General features: G+C 40.9%; 2 non-coding genes across 2 annotated transcripts; both read right to left on the reverse strand.

Moving 5' to 3' along the window:
* Nucleotides 1-4,511: 4,511 nt before the first annotated feature.
* LOC124551470 lies at nt 4,512-4,675 on the reverse strand. Its single transcript, XR_006967841.1, has one exon. It is a non-coding gene; the product is annotated as a U1 spliceosomal RNA (small nuclear RNA).
* Nucleotides 4,676-7,058: 2,383 nt separating this feature from the next.
* On the reverse strand, nt 7,059-7,221 carry LOC124551468. Its single transcript, XR_006967840.1, has one exon. It is a non-coding gene; the product is annotated as a U1 spliceosomal RNA (small nuclear RNA).
* Nucleotides 7,222-18,785: the final 11,564 nt, after the last annotated feature.

Consider the following 18,785-nt stretch of genomic DNA (forward strand, 5'->3'; position numbering starts at 1 on the left):
ATCGTGCGTAAGGACCACGAAGATAATATACGAGTAAATTAGGGTTCATTCGGGGGTATATAGATAGTCGTTTTTCCCTCGCTTTATTTGTGAATGGAACGGGAAAAGAAATGACTAGTAGTGGTACAGTGTACCCTCCGCCACGCACCGTACGGTGGCTTGCGGAATATCAATGTAGATGGAAAACAACAAGTGAACTTTATAGAGATTATAGAAAGATGTGCGAATAAGAAATTTGGAGTACTGTATGGTAATTGTCTCATGTATACGCAATATTTGAAAGAGAATTTAATGTGGCATTTTTTACCCCGAACGATCAGAGCGGGCTCTGCATCAAGTTTTAAAATGCACCTAACGATAAAAAGGAAACTTTTCAGTGTAATATGAGAACCATTTAAAAGAGAAGGATTCATCACGAATTGAGAAAGGGAATGATAAGAAATCTACTACGATAGCAGCAGTGTACTGCTTACAAGCAGTATTACCATGGCCTCAGATTTGATGCCTTAACGTTTTACTACGTTTCCAAATTAAACGTTTTTAATTTTACGATTTTCAGCCTAATACCAAATTAGTTAACTGCTAATTACGGCACGAAGTAGAGTTTAATCCAGGTTCTGTTGAAATCACTTCCTCTGTATGGCATTACTTACAAAGAGAGGTCCCCTCGGGTAGGATCGACTTTTTAAAACCATCTTGTACGGTTACTTAGGTCAAGACTGCAAATATTACACACAGCGGTCATTCACCCTGGTGGTTCCCCGTTTGTGAATAATTAACGAAAAAAATTCCTAACCTTGTGATGTACTCAAAAATGTTAAAAAGTGATTAAACAGTTTGTTTGCGTGTAGTAGTGGATTTAATAATAGATGTGCACAAGGTTGTGTGTTCGAATCTCGCCAAATGGATTAAATTTCCTTCTTTTAAAAAGTCTTTATCGAAATGAATTTGACAATCTTTTTCTTCCATTAACCGATTTAAATGTAATTTTTTATTTCGATTCCTTTTTCACTTAATTTTAATCATGTCCACTTCATTTGCTCTTATTTTTTCCTATCATTCGTTCTTCACTTGAAATCTTTGTTCCTGTATTTTTAATTAATTTTATGTATTAACTTCGATTTCATTTCGTTTGTTTTATAATTCTGTTTTTTCGTCCACATTATTACATTCATTCTATCTATTTCTCACTTTGCTTGAATCTAGTTTTGCTTATAAACTCTTCTTTCACTTAAATCTTCCTCTATATTATTTTCTCCACAATGCAACTGCTATTTAGGTTATGTTTCAAATGTCTATGTGACAACTACTGCGCAAAAAATAAATAAATAAATAAAATGTACATCTGGTAATGAAAAATCCATTTTTCATACCACTGCACAGCCAATACAAGCAAAGGAAATAATTTCGTGTTTTCTGCTTTAACTGATCGATCGGAAATTTCAAATAACTGAATATTTTAATAGAGAAACATAATTAAATTAATATTCACAAAAACTTCGATTAGAAAAAGAATGACACAAAGAAAGAATAAAACAAATGAAGATCATATGGTAATTAAATTAAAGTGACAAAGGAATAGAAATAAAAATAATTAAAGGAATAAAAATAATGATCAACGTCATTTAGATAAAGATTTAAAATAAAAAAATTACTGCACCTGACGAGATTTTTTTGTACTGCATATAAACTTTTATTTATGGGTTTTAATAAACACAGATATGTACTTGGAGACAGACATTATCTCGTTTTTTTTAATCCACGCCCTCCCGCATGTGAAGCTATTAAGCTATCTACCACGCCGCATAAATCCTCTTAGCAGTGAAACGTTTTTAACACTATTGAGTGTGACGCAAAATTCCGAAATTTTTTTCATCAATTATTTGCAAAGGAGGGCCTATCAGGGTGAATGGCTGCAGGTTGTGGTACGTGGGACCTTAACTTACATCACTGCATATTTTGTTTCAAAATGTCGACCCCACTGCCCCCACTGCTGAGGACCTCTCCGTAAATCAAAAAATGAGCAGTGAATCAAGCAACCAAAACACAACAGAACTTTTTATTCAGATAACGGCGCTGCTCAAAATAAAACCATTATTACTATGTACCATAATGCAATTTTGACTTTCGTGTGGATTAAATCCATAACTCACAACTATTTAATCTCTGAGCATATCCATAACGAGGGAGATAGGGTGCATTCTAATGCTGAGAAACAGCTCTGGAAAGCTCGAAAATCTGGTGCTATGTGTGTTCCTGATCATTGCGTGAACATTATAAGATCAGGAAAAAAAGCGGGCACGACATATACTGTGCTTGTTTTGGCGATTTTTATGACTTCCAAAATGAAGGTTTTGAAATCAATAAAAGAAATACCGAGAAAGAAACCTTCAATGTTTCTGACGTTAAGATTCTTAGGATTGACCAAGATAATCCAAACGAGTTGATCTACGATAACTCTTATAGTGAACAAGATTTGAATGTAGTATTATTAACTAATAATCGTAAAGCTACTCAACGGCAAAAGCCTATACTACTAATAAAGATGTAGCGGTGCTAAAAAGACTGAACTGTTATGTTACAGTTAATACACTCCTGGAAATGGAAAAAAGAACACACTGACACTGGTGTGTCAGACCCACCATACTTGCTCCGGACACTGCGAGAGGGCTGTACAAGCAATGATCACACGCACGGCACAGCGGACACACCAGGAACCGCGATGTTGGCCGTCGAATGGCGCTAGCTGCGCAGCATTTGTGCACCGCCGCCGTCAGTGTCAGCCAGTTTGCCGTGGCATACGGAGCTCCATCGCAGTCTTTAACACTGGTAGCATGCCGCGACAGCGTGGACATGAACCGTATGTGCAGTTGACGGACTTTGAGCGAGGGCGTACAGTGGGCATGCGGGAGGCCGGGTGGACGTACCGCCGAATTGCTCAACACGTGGGGCGTGAGGTCTCCACAGTACATCGATGTTGTCGCCAGTGGTCGCCGGAAGGTGCACGTGCCCGTCGACCTGGGACCAGACCGCAGCGACGCAGGGATGCACGCCAAGACCGTAGGATCCTACGCAGTGCCGTAGGGGACCGCACCGCCACTTCCCAGCAAATTAGGGACACTGTTGCTCCTGGGGTATCGGCGAGGACCATTCGCAACCGTCTCCATGAAGCTGGGCTACGGTCCCGCACACCGTTAGGACGTCTTCCGCTCACGCCCCAACATCGTACAGCCCGCCTCCAGTGGTGTCGCGACAGGCGTGAATGGAGGGACGAATGGAGACGTGTCGTCTTAAGCGATGAGAGTCGCTTCTGCCTTGGTGCCAATGATGGTCGTATGCGTGTTTGGCGCCGTGCAGGTGAGCGCCACAATCAGGACTGCATACGACCGAGGCACAAAGGCCAACACCTGGCATCATGGTGTGGGGAGCGATCTCCTACACTGGCCGTACACCACTGGTGATCGTCGAGGGGACACTGAATAGTGCACGGTACATCCAAACCGTCATCGAACCCATCGTTCTACCATTCCTAGACCGGCAAGGGAACTTGCTGTTCCAACAGGACAATGCACGTCCGCATGTATCCCGTGCCACCCAACGTGCTCTAGAAGGTGTAAGTCAACTACCCTGGCCAGCAAGATCTCCGGATCTGTCCCCCATTGAGCATGTTTGGGACTGGATGAAGTGTCGTCGCACGCAGTCTGCACGTCCAGCACGAACGCTGGTCCAACTGAGGCGCCAGGTGGAAATGGCATGGCAAGCCGTTCCACAGGACTACATCCAGCATCTCTACGATCGTCTCCATGGGAGAATAGCAGCCTGCATTGCTGCAAAAGGTGGATATACACTGTACTAGTGCCGACATTGTGCATGCTCTGTTGCCTGTGTCTATGTGCCTGTAGTTCTGTCAGTGTGATCATGTGATGTATCTGACCCCAGGAATGTGTCAATAAAGTTTCCCCTTCCTGGGACAATGAATTCACGGTGTTCTTATTTCAATTTCCAGGAGTGTAGATACAAATATATTTTCATAATATTATTTTGCTTTTTATAATAACTTGTAGGTTACGTTTTCTGTGCTGCCTAATTTATGTAACATATAAAACAAACTGAAAGAATTGCCTTGATCAGTTTTTTGATTCAAATAATTTTGCACATATCTTTATAATAATTTTTTGTAATTATTTATTTTTTCATATTATTTGCTACCTACCCTCTATAAATGTAAGAGTTAATTTTTTTTGTGTCACAAGTCGAAGCCCTTAGGGTTAATATTTCGCTATGGAAAAAAAACTAAACAAAAGTTACATCTGCCTATGTGCTATTTACAGAGTAAATTATGTTGTTGCCTTGCTGGTATAATTTCATGGGAATAAGTAATCTTGAATTAATCTTCTGTAACTGCATTTGAGTAGTCTTCTCTAGAGTAGTGTATTCTTGGGGAGTGCTGGTTTCCTCCGAAAATAACTATATGTTACTTACACAATACACAGTGCTTCAATTGAATTTAGATCGGGTCTGCACGAACGCAGTTCCAACCACCAAAAAATTATGCACCCGAGTTACCCACATTAGGGGTAATCGCAGGGGTCAGCCCAACCGAGGTGCAATTGAAAAGCCTCGACCTGGAGGATCCGCCTTCATGATCACGGCATCCCCTATGCCACGTAAGTATGCTTCACACCGGAAAAGCTCGCTGCTTTATGTCATATAGTGCTCATCATACGAAGCGAGCACACACAGTTTTTCACATCACGTGTGATCTGTCTCACCATTCAACTCTAAATGAAATTGAAGAGAACTAGACCGGCCGTTCTGTTGTACTGCCACATTCTGTCACGTACGAACAATCAGCCTCCATTTGACACAAAACAGTATCCTGGGAGCACCATGCTCAGTCCAATTGGTCCAGCAAATTCTGTGTACGGACGGTAGATGTCACCCAAATCGCGAAGCCTGCGCGTGCGCTGTCTCTCACCTCCTCCCCAACATTTGAAACACGTGGCTGAATCTCTCTCTCTCTCTCGTAAACCATATGCTGCAATGTATACAGTTAAGTCGGTCAAAAAAATTTCTGAGACAGTCATTGTGATTTAATATATACATATGTACATATAAAGTATCGTATCTACAACACTTGTTATTCCAAGGGAAAAGTAATTTTACAGTATACTAATAATTTTTACTTTAGGGACCGTCTGACTACAAACACAACACGTCAGACGGTCCATAAAATAACCGTCTGACGTGTTGTGTTTGTAGTCAGACGGTCCCTAAAGTAAAAATTATCAGTATACCGCAATATTACACGCAAATGAGGAAGACATGACTACAAGAAATGGAAACGTCATTATGCCAGACATAAGTTACTGAAAAACTGTGACTAATAGTTCAATAAAAATATTAACCCTATACAATGAGATCACTTCTCTCTGTCACAGCGCCCCAGTGAACTTCGAAATTGATCGGATGCGCGCATATTAATGATAACATCGAAGTATATCACCAAATAACTTCGCTGGTAAATACGAAACTTCCAGACCCTACAGCGTCAGTCACGGAGGACTCGAGTATGCAGCTGACAATCAGCTTCCTTCGCACAAAACTTAACGCTATTATGATCCACATAATACATTATTCCTTTGCATTATCAATATTCAGTACTTCTCAACTAAATGTGAAGTTCCCTTTTTGTTGGATATTTTTACTGTGCTAGCAACTTGGATTTCCTGGTCAATATTTTATCCAAAAATGCAAATATAAACATCTCGGAGCACAAAAATGCAAACAAATGAGATATTTATTTTGAAGACGGATATTCTTTACATGCCAAAAGCAGATATCCTGTAACCTATACGAGTACAGAAAGTAGTTTCCCGACTTGGCAATCAATAAAATTTGGTGTCAAAAACAAGCTAGCAAACAGTATCAGAAATACCGTAACAGGCACAACTTTCAAAATAAAGTTTGTCAGAATTACCCGAACTATTGGAAACCAAGTCAGGCGTGCGACAGGGCAATGGACTATCACCAATACTATTTAACTGTGTCCTGGAGAAGATTGTGAGAATTTGGAATTCCGAACTTGCAAATCAAGGGATTAGCCCGATCTGTCTAGGAAGAAAATCGGGAGAAACCAGTCACCTGCCTGGCTTTCGCTGGCAATTTTGCAATATTTTCAGAGAACTTAGAAGAAGCGACCACACAGATCAACCTGCTACAAAGGATCGCTGGCAAGACAGGACTTAGTATCTCGAAAGAGAGGACCAAATTCACGACCAGTGGCAAACATGGACCACAAATTCAAATACCTCGGTGAAGCCAGATTTCAAAAATGGAGAGAGCGTACGAATTGACTAAAAATATTTACAACAAAAAGTGTATCACTTAGAACGCCAAAATAAAGCACTACAATACTGTGGTAAAAACAGAGTGAATGTATGCCAGCGAATGCCTCTCAATAAATTACAAGTTGGAAAAGCTGGAGATACTAGTAAGTACGGAAAATCATGGGTCCGACTCAGGTTGAAACTGATTGGAAACTTTGGAGCAACAATTAAATCTACAAAAAAATGGAGAAAATCTCGGAGACCATGAAAAAGAGGAGGTTGTCATTTCTTGGACACCTGTACAGAATGGACAAAACCAGACTACCCAAAAAGATACTCGACTACCTGTGGAAAAAGAAGACAGGAAAGGTTCAACAATCAGGAAGTTCAGACGTTAAATAGTGATACATTTCGGACCATGATTCAAAATTTGGAAGGATTTCATGTCGAAAGATCTAAGGAGACTGGAAGGGCCTGGATGGATGAACAGAAACAACAGCATCGTTATAATTCGTATTTGTACCGACACCGATTCTTAAAAGCATCATCTACATCCCGGAACACAATAGCCCAAGAATATGAAATAATTGCACCACAGTACCAACAATGTTTTATTCAAGGCGAAACGGTGATATTTCGTATCAAACTTTGTATAATCCACAATCAAGGGACATCGTTACAATCCATCTGACCGCCACAGACATAAAACAGTGTTTCGATTAGTGTTAGACCGGGTCTGCGTGAACGCAGTCCCGACTACCAAAAATTATGCACCCGAGTTACCCACATTAGGGGTAATCGCAGGGGTCAGCCCAACCGAAGTGCAATGGAAGTGCCTCGTCCTGGAGGAACCGCCTTCGTGATCATGGTTTCCCCTGTGCCAGGTAAGTATGCCTTCAACTGAAAAAGTTCGCTACTTTATGTCATACAGTGCTATTCACACGAGGCGAGTGCGTACCACTGTTTACATCGCGTCTGATCTATGCAACCACACACACTGTAGTACACAGGAGAGCTCTAAATAGACCTTCATACAACACAACGCTGTTCCGTTCCGAATGGACGTGTGGGCTCAATTTGACGATAATGGTATTCTGCTTTGTACCGTCTAATACGGCCCCCAAGTTCCACGCGGAGTGTGTAGATGGCACCCAAATAGTGGAGCGTGCGCACTCACTGTGCGCTCCCTCTCGTCCTCCCCCCACCACTTACTCATCACGTGACTGCACAGCTGCTCTCTCTCTCTCTCTCTCTCTCTCTCTCTCTCCCCGCGGTGATACTATTCAGCTGGTACAAAGAAATTTCTAAGAAGTTCAATGTGCCTTCATATTGGAAGTGACTATCTGTACGACTCTGCACTGCAGCAAATACCACACATTTTACTATTATTGTTACAAGAGAAAAGGCAGATGTAATAGTTATAAAATACAGAAAAAAATAGTCTGAATAGCATATCATTTCCTTTGAAACACTACAACATTACTTTTGGACTGCTGTACGTCCTGCCACATCGTCACGATGAACTTCGCTGGTAAGCTAACGTAGAATACAAATCATCAAAACAATTTCACTTAAGGTTTATAATTTATATAAAAAACAGCTACCAGCCACATGTATGGTTTAAAAAGGTTTATTATCTTTTTAAACCATACATGTGGCTGGTAGCTGTTTTTTATATAAATTATAAACCTTAAGTACAACAGCCACGTTCCTTAACATGTCGACTTTCGACAAAATAGAATTTCACTTAAGTCTAGTGTGTAAATATGTAAGAAGCTTTCGCAGCTTAATGTGTCGAACAAGTGATAGAGCTACGCTGTAGACAGACCAGAGAGAGTCACTCTGTGAGGCACAAAACTAACACTGGGAAAATAGGTAAAAAATATTAATCCTTTAATTTTTCAATATTCTGTTTCTTAATTGAATTTACAGGGTTTTACTGAAATATATTTTATCCAAAAATCGCAAAACATTATCTCGGGTTGGTGCTTAATCTTTCCCAATGGAGGGGTTGTAGAAATAATTCACGAACAATGCGTCCGATATTGTCGAATTCCCAGTACTTCAGGTACTACGGACACACTGCTAAGCCATGACTGCCGCCTCCAGTGTGAACTGGTATAAAGGAGAATTTTGGAAAAATAGATGCAAACAAACGAGTTAATTATTATGAAAACAAATATTATCCGCATGCCAAAACTAGCAGATTCATGATTTATACAGGGCGTCCCTGGCGGAATGGTCAATACTCATGGAGACAAGTCTGCTCATTCGATGCAAAAAATAGAGTAAACATGTGCTCTAAAATGCATAACTATGAGCACTTCTTCATCTACGATACTGTAAAACAAATCTCTTCCATTGCAACCTTTTTACTATCCATATTTTGAGAGGTGGACTAAAACAGGAAGAAATGTGCAACTCTTCTACTGAACAAGTTCTCATAGCTCTTAAGGTTTGCATTTTAGAATCCATGTTTACTCGGCGTTTTTTTCTTGTTTTGGTCCACACTAACTCCTCTTTAAAATACAGAAAGCAAAAAGCTTGCAGTAGAAGAGATTTTTTTCAGACTTCCTCTCATAGCCCCGAATACTGACTATTACTCCTGGGGAACCCTGTAAATGCATATAAAAAAACCATTTGAAACAACTGAAAAGGAACCATCCACATTGTGATCAACATCTCGTTCTAACTAGGACCAGCAACTGGAATCCGAAAGTAACGTAAACACTAAAGAGAAAAAGAATGTAAGCTATCCTTCGGAATGGAAGCACTTAAAAGCAAAAGCCCTTCGTAATTCCGGCCAAGCAGTAATAATAACAGTGACCTATCGTGCCAAATCTGTTCTCAAAATTGTATCTTGAAGTTCACTGAAAATAGAAGGAGACTGATATTTTCCAATTTAAGGAAGACAGGGAATTTGTCTAACCAATGTGAATACATCGTGCGCCATACTGTCGAAGACAGAAACCAAAACCATGCGTTGTTTTGTAAATAATGAACATCGACTGAGAGTCTGTAAAAATTTTATATGTCTCTTTTGGGTATCGGTATTAACGGTCGAACAGTTTCTACATCTACATCTACGTGATTACTCTACTATTCACAATAAAGTTCCAGGCAGATGATTCAATGAACCTTCAAGCTGTCTCTCTACCGTTCCACTCTCGAACGGCGCGCGGGAAAAACGAGCACTTAAATTTGTCTGTGCGAGCCCTGATTTCTCTTATTTTATCACGATGATCATTTCTCCCTATGTAGGTGGGTGCCAACAGAATGTTTTTGCAATTCGAGGAGATAACTGATGATTGAAATTTCATGAGAAGGTCCAGAGAAAAACGCTTTTGTTTTAATGATTGCCACTCCCAATTCACGTATCATGTCTGTGGCACTATCTCCCCTATTTCGCGATAATACAAAAGGAGCTGCCCTTCTTTGAACTTTTTCGATGTCATCCGTCAGTCCCACCTGATGCGGATCCCACGTCACACAGCAGGACTCCAGAATATGGCGAATAAGCGTGGTAAGCTGTCTCTTAACTTGACCTGTTTGCAACTTCAAAGTGTTCTGCCAATGAATCGCAGTCTTTGGTTTGCTCTACACACATTATCTATGAGATCGTTCCAATTTAGATTATTCGCAATTGTAATCCCTTAAGTATTTAGCTGAATTTACAGCCTTCAGATTTGTGTGACTTAGGGCATAATCGAAATTTAGCGTATTTCTTTTAGTACTCATGTAAATAATTTCACACTTTTCTTTATTCAGGGTCAATTGTCACTTTTCACACCATACAGGTCACCTTTCACACCATATCCTAATCGCACCTTATCCTAATCATTTTGCAATTCGTTTTGGGTGATCGCAGAGGTCCGCCTAATCGAAGTGCAATGTAAGAGCCTCTGCATGGAGGCCAGTATGCCTTCATTCGGAAAACCGTGCTATCTTACGTCACACCTTGTGCACCAGACGAAGAAATTGCATCAAATTTCGTAAAAGGTACTACGCTATCACCATGGAAAAGCCAGAACGATATATCTATCAGCCCTACACACCTGTCCCGTCGTTTTAATACTCCTTTTGACTACAAAACATGGCTATAACAAGAAACAATCAGTTTCGCTAGCCTGTTCCCCATAGATGGTGCCAAGTACTTACGTAATACGTGTTCTATGACGGCAAAAGTCTTGGAATTCTACCTAAAACTGGGAAATGCAATAAGGTCGCTACCATCAGCCACCGCGCCGAGTGTCAACTTTGCGCGTATAGTATACACCTCTTCCAAAAATGCAAAAAATATAAACAAATTACAAATGTTTAAATACAATAATAATCACACACTATTATCATTTCCTTCAATATTAGGCATACTTGGTTCGTTAACTGTGAAAGTGACGGCAAGTTATATCTGGGGAAGAGGGTTAGTAACATTTATTATACATGTATAAACAGTAAACTAAAGTGCTTAAGACAAAACTGGCCGTACTTCCAATTTTAACATACGTAAATACTGAGCTCTAGGCACAAATCAATCGCACAGCTTCCTGATTGTACCGATAATTCAGTAAAGTTAGCACTGTTTTCAAGACGAGACTTTTTTTAACAAAATATCCTGCAGAACTAACAGCCGTTAATATTTTAAAGAGAGCAACGAATATAGAGAAGTCAGTTCGAAGTATGTAGACTTACATATCTGGCCAGAAACGCGTGCTTTAATTTGCGTTCGGTTGCTCAAAATTTCAACAGTTATGGTATTAGGTCACGGTATTTATTACACTATACAAGATACTACAGAAAATGGTGACTGTCTGGACAGGTAATTATTTCAGGAACCCTCATTTTCACAACATTCATTCAGTAATTTACACCAAATCAACAGTAACCACGTGATTATTCTTGCTTTACCACACACAGTCAGAAGAAATGCAACATATCTACGCTGTCATAATTTCTTTCACAACACACCTTAGTTTTACATATCATCATCGCATTTAAACATTCGTTGCTGACCTAAACGCTTCGTGATCATTAAAGGGCATCGAATTCATCTAAACAACGAGCAAATGACTGCATCAACTACAACGTCCGTTACCACAAGCAAGAAAAAGATATTGCAAACTTTGAACGTACCTTACTCACGCACGTCTCTTAGCAGAAACAGTACGATTCACCTCCATGCTTTTTACGTCACTGTTGCTCCAAAAAACAATTCCTTGTTATAAGCGTACCCCTTTGCTCCCTCAACCACATTCCACAGTTGAACAATCATAGCTTGTTTTTATTCTACAGTGTTCCGCCGCCGCCCGTCAGGTTGTTCAACATTGTGAAATGAAAAAAAAAACGCAATAACATTTTTGAGAACATATAGAATTAAAAAAATAATCAATAAAATTCGTAGAGTTTTTGTTTCTCCATTCTTGACTGTAAATATAGCAAACACGATTAGCAAATATTAGTTTTCTCTGATAGCTTAGACTGTCACAGGATATGTTGCAATGCTTGCATCCATGTCTCCCCGACAATGTAGTTAAATAAAATATTTTAACTCAATTGATAAGCCCTTCTGTCTCATAGGATCATTTCGAGCCTTCAAAAAAATGACACGGGTTCTGCTGTTTTTCTGTTACGCAGTAAATGTAAGTATGCACTTACCAAAAATGATGAAACATTGCCGTTTTAAGTACTATGTAATCCACTCTGTGTGAGACACTTATAAAGGAAACAAAAGAGTTATTGTTTTCTTCGTAATCAAACTAAATAGTTCTCAAGCTTCTGTAATTTCGCATGATCTACACTGTTTATAACAAACGAATGAGCATGATCAGTTCAAATGGCTCTGAGCACTATGGGACTTAACATCTGAGGTCATCAGTCCCCTAGAACTTAGAACTACTTAAACCTAACTAACCTAAGGACATCACACACATCCATGCCCGAAGCAGGATTCGAACCTGCGACCGTAGCGGTCGCGCCGTTCCAGACTGTAGCGCCTAGAACCGCTCGGCCACACCGGCCGGCATGATCAGTTGTTTTGTAAACATTTCTCTACCATTTCCTGTGTATGCTAGGAGCGACATGAAGTAAGTAGAATGCATTCGCTGTTTGCTAGCAATAATTGACCTATTTAATGTATTTAATCGTGTGTTATTGTTTAAAAAATATTCACTTTCCTCATTTTCTTTGCCTTGAACATAATTTTCGTTGTATTTTTATTATTTATAGTGGCCGATGGAGTGAAGCTAGCAGCTGAAAAGTTCAATGATGAACCGATCCAACATTATTTCCTTTTTTGTCGTTCTGTGTTCCTTAATCCCCTAAGATTAATTTGCCAATCGTTTTTCTCTGTTATGCGTAATTCCTTGCGAAAAATTGTTCTTAATTTATCGATCGTACATCATCGAACAATGACGTCACCCAACGTACTCATTGGCCTGATGTTCTCCCACATCTTGTATAGTGACGGTGGTTCGGTATGTTTTTCATCTCTCGTAATTATCAATTTATTTGCATTTCACATTGCTTCCATCAAAAAAAAAAAATTTCCCATCTTCGCTGGAGTGGTACCTTTTTGTTGCCACAGTTAAGTTGTGCAAAGTCTTACACTATTTGTGAGTATCTTGTGTCTCGCTCATTGAGAAACGTTTTCATTGACGTATCTCAGTGCACTTCATGGGGCCTAAGGGCGCCGAAGCTCCCTCAAAAATTCCATTGGGAGGGCTGAGCCCCTCCCCCCCCCCCGCCAATAATTTAAGAAAATTATTAGTTATATTGTTGTTGTTGTTGTCTTCAGTCCTGAGACTGGTTTGATGCAGCTCTCCATGCTACTCTATCCTGTGCAAGCTTATTATCTCCCAGTACCTACTGCAACCTACATCCTTCAGAATCTGCTTAGTGTATTCATCTCTTGGTCTCCGTTTACGATTTTTACCCTCCACGCTGCCCCTCCAGTACTAAATTGGTGATCCCTCGATGCCTCAGAGCATGTCCTACCAACCGATCCCTTCTTCTAGTCAAGTTGTACCAGAAACTCCTCTTCTCCCCAATCCTATTCAATACCTCCTCATTAGTCATGTGATCTACCCATCTAATCTTCAGCATTCTTCTGTAGCACCATATTTCGAAAGCTTCTATTCTCTTCTTGTCCAAACTATTTATCGTCCACGTTTCACTTCCATACATGGCTACACTCCATACAAATACTTTCAGAAACGACTTCCTGACACTTAAATCTGTACTCGATGTTAACAAATTTCTCTTCTTCAGAAACGCTTTCCTTGCCATTGCCAGTCTACGTTTTATATCCTCTCTACTTCGACCATCATCAGTTATTTTGCTCCCCAAATAGCAAAACTCCTTTACTACCTTAAGTGTCTCATTTCCTAATCTAATTCCCTCAGCATCACCAGACTTAATTCGACTACATTCCATTATCCTCGTTTTGCTTTTGTTGATGTTCATCTTATATCCTCCTTTCAAGACACTGTCCATTCCGTTCAACAACTCATCCAAGTCCTTTGCTGTCTCTGACAGAATTACAATGTCGTCGGCGAACCTCAAAGTTTTTATTTCTTCTCCATGGATTTTAATACCTACTCCGAAATTTTCTTTTGTTTCCTTTAGTGCTTGCTCAATATACAGATTGAATAACATCGGGGAGAGACTACAACCCTATCTCGCTCCGTTCCCAACCACTGCTTCCTTTTCATACCCCTCGACCCTTCCGACTTTACTGCCTAGTGAACTATTTTATATGACTATATTTTGTTCATTTACTTTAGTCTCTTAGTGTATTGTGAATTAATTTTGCAATGGATAAATTTGTTACCAAAAAGGCGCGCTTAGAAGTTGATGATACTGCAAGTCAACCTCCAACAATTATTGTATCGTTAATTGCTTTGTCGTCTTCAGGCGAGAACCGTCCACTGCCGAAACTTGAACAATCCGATAAGGGAAGACCATTTCAGAAGTCTTGGTTGATCAGGTATACATGGCTAGAATATGAAGCATCTACCGAAAAAGTTTTTTCCAAAACTTGTAAAGAGGCAGATGCTAAAAATCTGTTACAATTTTCTTCAAAAAAACAAGATGCATTTACTTCCGTAGGAGTTTCTAACTGGAAAAAGGCTTTGGAAAAATTCCGTCGTCATGAAAATACGTTTACGCATAAAGAAGGTGTTCTGAAACTAAATTCTATCACTAATCGAAATGTGGCCTCCCAATTGAATGAACAATGAGAAGAAAGGCCGTTAGCTCTTGAGACAGTTACAAAAATGTACAGCCTTCAGAATAATAAACTTTTTAAAAAATTAACTATTGTTTATCCCACTAACCTGATTGTAATTGCCAATATTTGTTTAGGCTGGATACATTCTCGGAAGAACGTGTTGCGGCTCGAATGGAACTCTTCATTCGATCGTCAAAAGTTCGTAAACTCATAAGAAATTAATTAGAAAACTTATCTTCATCTCCCCTTAATTCCTCAAAAAGAACAAAGAATGCACCCACTTCGTCTCTCCATGTGTCGTCTGAAAGCAACTGCTCGCGGAATGACGGCCCGGCACTGCATGCCGTGCTGCTGTCGGGTGAGTGTGAAGGGATGCGGCTTTTGTGACGGCCCGGCAAGAACGCCGGTTTGATGTCAAGTAAGCCTAAAACGAATCTAATGTAAACAGTTGTGACGTTACGCTCATTGGAGGCAATTTGTTGTTACGAAGCACTGCATAGTCTTTGACACATTTTGCTGTTGGCATACGCTTGTATGAGCACTGTGTTTTGTTGCTGTATATGGCGCATTTCTTTTGCAATTTAAATTTTATTTCCGTTTTTTCTCTCGTTAATGTTTTATTGTTCCAGTATTATTCTGAAATTGCGGTATACAGTAATATACTTTGTTAGAGTATCGGTTCCTGCTAGTCAAAATTTCAAAAAGTTTACTGAAAACAAAAACTTCCTAGAATTCTAAAAAAAATTCCCGGTTTTTCCTGGATCTCCTGGGTCGTTGTTGTTGTGGTCTTCAGTCCTGAGACTGGTTTGATGCAGCTCTCCATCCTACTCTATCCTGTGCAAGCTTCATCATCTCCCAGTACCTACTGCAACCTACATCTTTCTGAATCTGCTTAGTGTATTCATCTCTTGGTCTCCCTCTACGATTTTTACCCTCCACGCTGCCTTCCAATGCTAAATTTGTGATCCCTCAAAACATGTCCTACCAACCAATCCCTTCTTCTAGTCAAGTTGTGCCACAAACTTCTCTTCTCCCCAATCCTATTCAATACCTCCTCATTAGTTACGTGATCTACTGACATTATCTTCAGCATTCTTCTGTAGCACCACATTTCAAAAGCTATTTTCTTCTTGTCCACACTAGTTATCGTCCATGTTTCACTTCCATACATGGCTACACTCCATACAAATACTTTCAGAAACGATTTCCTGACACTTAAATCTATACTCGATGTTAGCAAATTTCTCTTCTTCAGAAACGATTTCCTTGCCTTTGCCAGTCTACATTTTATATCCTCTCTGTTATATCCTAGCCAGTAATGCCACCCGAGCCCGCTGCCAAAAGGTTGGCAGCATCAAAGTCCGGACGCCGTCCGCATAAGCAGCGCCAGCGAGACAGGAAATCGCCGCAAGTCTGCGCGCGCCACCGCTGGCTTCTGGCTTCTTAAGCGCTGGAGTCGCGAGCGCTAGGAGTTCTGTATTCGCCGCTCAGTTGTATACTCGCCACCGAATTGTGTACTTGCTAGTCAGTTGTGTGTTCATCGCAGCAGAGTTGTTGTTTGTCGTCAGCCGACGCTGACCTAGCCGCTCCGACTCAAAGTAGACAGATCTCTGTAGACACGGCGTTCACTACTGTGTTCTGTATCTTCGTTAATAAAGATAAGTACCGACTTTCATTTAATCAGAGTGTTTGGGTTTTCATCTTTCTGTTCACTGTTCCAGCGGACCAGTCGGCCCGCTATTAAAAGTGTGGCGGTGACTTCGTAAGCCGTTTCTACAGCGAATTGCTTGTCGCTACGAACACCGCCACAAAACTGGCGACGAAGGCTTCCGAACTCGTGTGCAGGGCTGGTTCAACTTGTTTCTGGTTATATTAATTCTAGCGATAAAATTTTGGGGGCTGGTTTAATTTGTGTTCACTATGTCTGCCGACTTACAACAGTTGATCTTGTTACAGAGTCAGCAAATACAAAGTCTGGTGGAAGCAATCGCCAAACAAGCGGCTAATCCTCCAACACAAAAGGAACAAGCACAGGCAGCACCACCTTTCCGTGCTTTTGATGCATCAAGAGAAGAATGGCGAGAATATTTCGCGCAGTTGCAGGCGCACATGACAGTCTACAAAATCACAGGTACTGAGCGGCAGCTTTATTTAGTTTCCACTGCAGGCGTGGAAGTCTATCGACTACTTTGTAAGTTGTTCCCGGAATCCCAGACAGAAGCTTTAGACTATGACGTTGTTGTTAACAAGCTTGATGAGTATTTCGAGTCGCGAGTTCATGTGGCAGCAGCCAGATTCAAGTTCTTCAGATTAAAGAAACTGCCACATCAATCTAATAAACAGTGGTTAACAGATTTACGGGGCCTCACCCGTCAGTGCCGATTTAATTGTGTGTGTGGAGCTTCCTACAGTGATGTCATGTTACGAGACGCTATTACTCAAAACATTGCAGATTCTCGTATTCGTGCTGCTATCTTAAAGTTGCCTGACCCGTCATTAGAGACTGTGATGAACATCATTGAAGCCCAAGATACTTTTGACTATGCTGTGTGTGAGTTAGATCAGCCATGTATTTCTCAAATTGCCTGTGCTAAGCAAGTCATGTCACGCCCGCGGCCCCACCGGCAGAGTCAGACTGTAAACACTAGCCGGCCGCGTCATGTTAAACACATTCGTCAGCCGCGTGTGCAAAATGATAGAGTTAAGTCTTGCCCTAAGTGTGTTCTTGCTCATCCTCGTGAACGTTGCCTGTTGAGAAACGCGGTTTGTCACTTTTGTCAGAGGAAAGGACACATCCAGACTGTTTGTTTGCGTAAACGCAAGAACAATTCTAGTGCTGCCCAGCCCATGGATATTCATGTTCTTCGAAGCCAGCCCGCCCAGAAAGTCGCGTTTAAAGACTCTTCCACGGTTCGTGTGGGTAATAAACTTGTTCGCAATAAGCCACCCACCCAGCCCTCTGCTATGCGACCCAAGCGTAATTCAAACGCTGTAACAAGTAATGTACAGACTGCAAGTGAAGCGGGAGTTGTTGTTCCACCCGCCCAACCCACGAGTTGTCGTAAGCAGCGAACACGCGCTAAACGCGCTGATTTTGTGTCTTCCGCCTCCACTGCACCGATCCAGAGACAGTGTAATAAACTATTTGTGAAGCTACGCTTCCAGGATAAGACCTTCAATTTTCAATTAGACACTGGTGCGTCTGTGACTCTCATAAATAGTGCTACGTATGCGGCTATCGGCCGCCCTAAACTTTCAGCGGCAAAACATTCTTTGGCTACTTATAGTGGAGATCAAATTCCTGTGTTAGGTGTATGTAGCGTGCCAGCCACATTCCGTGGCAATACAAAAACAGTTTCATTCACAGTGCTCCGCACTACAGACAGTGTAAACATTTTCGGATTAGACTGTTTTGACTTGTTTGGCCTGTCTATCCAAGACTATGTGTTGCAAATTAATTCTGTTGTTGTTCCTCAAGACAGCATAACCGATTTGTGTAAACGATACAGTGACATATTTAAAGACGAACTAGGTTGTGCTGCGAACTTTGCCGCTCATATTACGTTAAAAGATAATGCTCAGCCTCGATTTTGTCGTGCTCGTCCAGTGCCTCACGCCCTCCGGGCACCTGTAGAAGATGAACTTCGTCATTGGCAAAACAACGGTGTTATTCAACCCGTTTCAGCGAGCCAGTGGGCTTCTCCCTTAGTTATTGTAAGGAAACCGTCTGGCAAGTTACGTTTGTGTGCTGATTTTAAGTCGACAGTTAATCCTCAGACTGTCATTGATTCTTTTCCTTTGCCTAGACCGGACGAGCTGATGGATAAGTTAGGGGAAGCTCGTTTCTTTTCCAAAATTGATCTCCATGAAGCACATTTGCAATTGCCCCTCGACGAGCAATCACAACAATATTTTGTCATAAACACGTCGTTGGGGTTGTTCCATTTTCTGCGTTTGCCTTTTGGTTGTGCGTCAGCTCCAGCTGTTTTTCAGCGTTTTTTGTCACAATTTCTGGCTAATGTGCCATCGTGTTGCAACTATTTAGACGATATTGTTGTGTCCGGTCGGACGCCTGCTGAACATTTCCGTAATTTGGAGTGTTTGTTTAAAGTGTTGTCTCAGGCAGGCCTACGTTGCAACATCGATAAATGTTCATTTTTCCTTACAGAGATGGAGTATCTGGGACATGTTATTAATGCTCAAGGCATTCATCCCTCCCAGTCACATTTAGC

Source organism: Schistocerca americana, chromosome 9, assembly GCF_021461395.2.
Source record: "Schistocerca americana isolate TAMUIC-IGC-003095 chromosome 9, iqSchAmer2.1, whole genome shotgun sequence".
Classification (NCBI taxonomy): domain Eukaryota; kingdom Metazoa; phylum Arthropoda; class Insecta; order Orthoptera; family Acrididae; genus Schistocerca; species Schistocerca americana.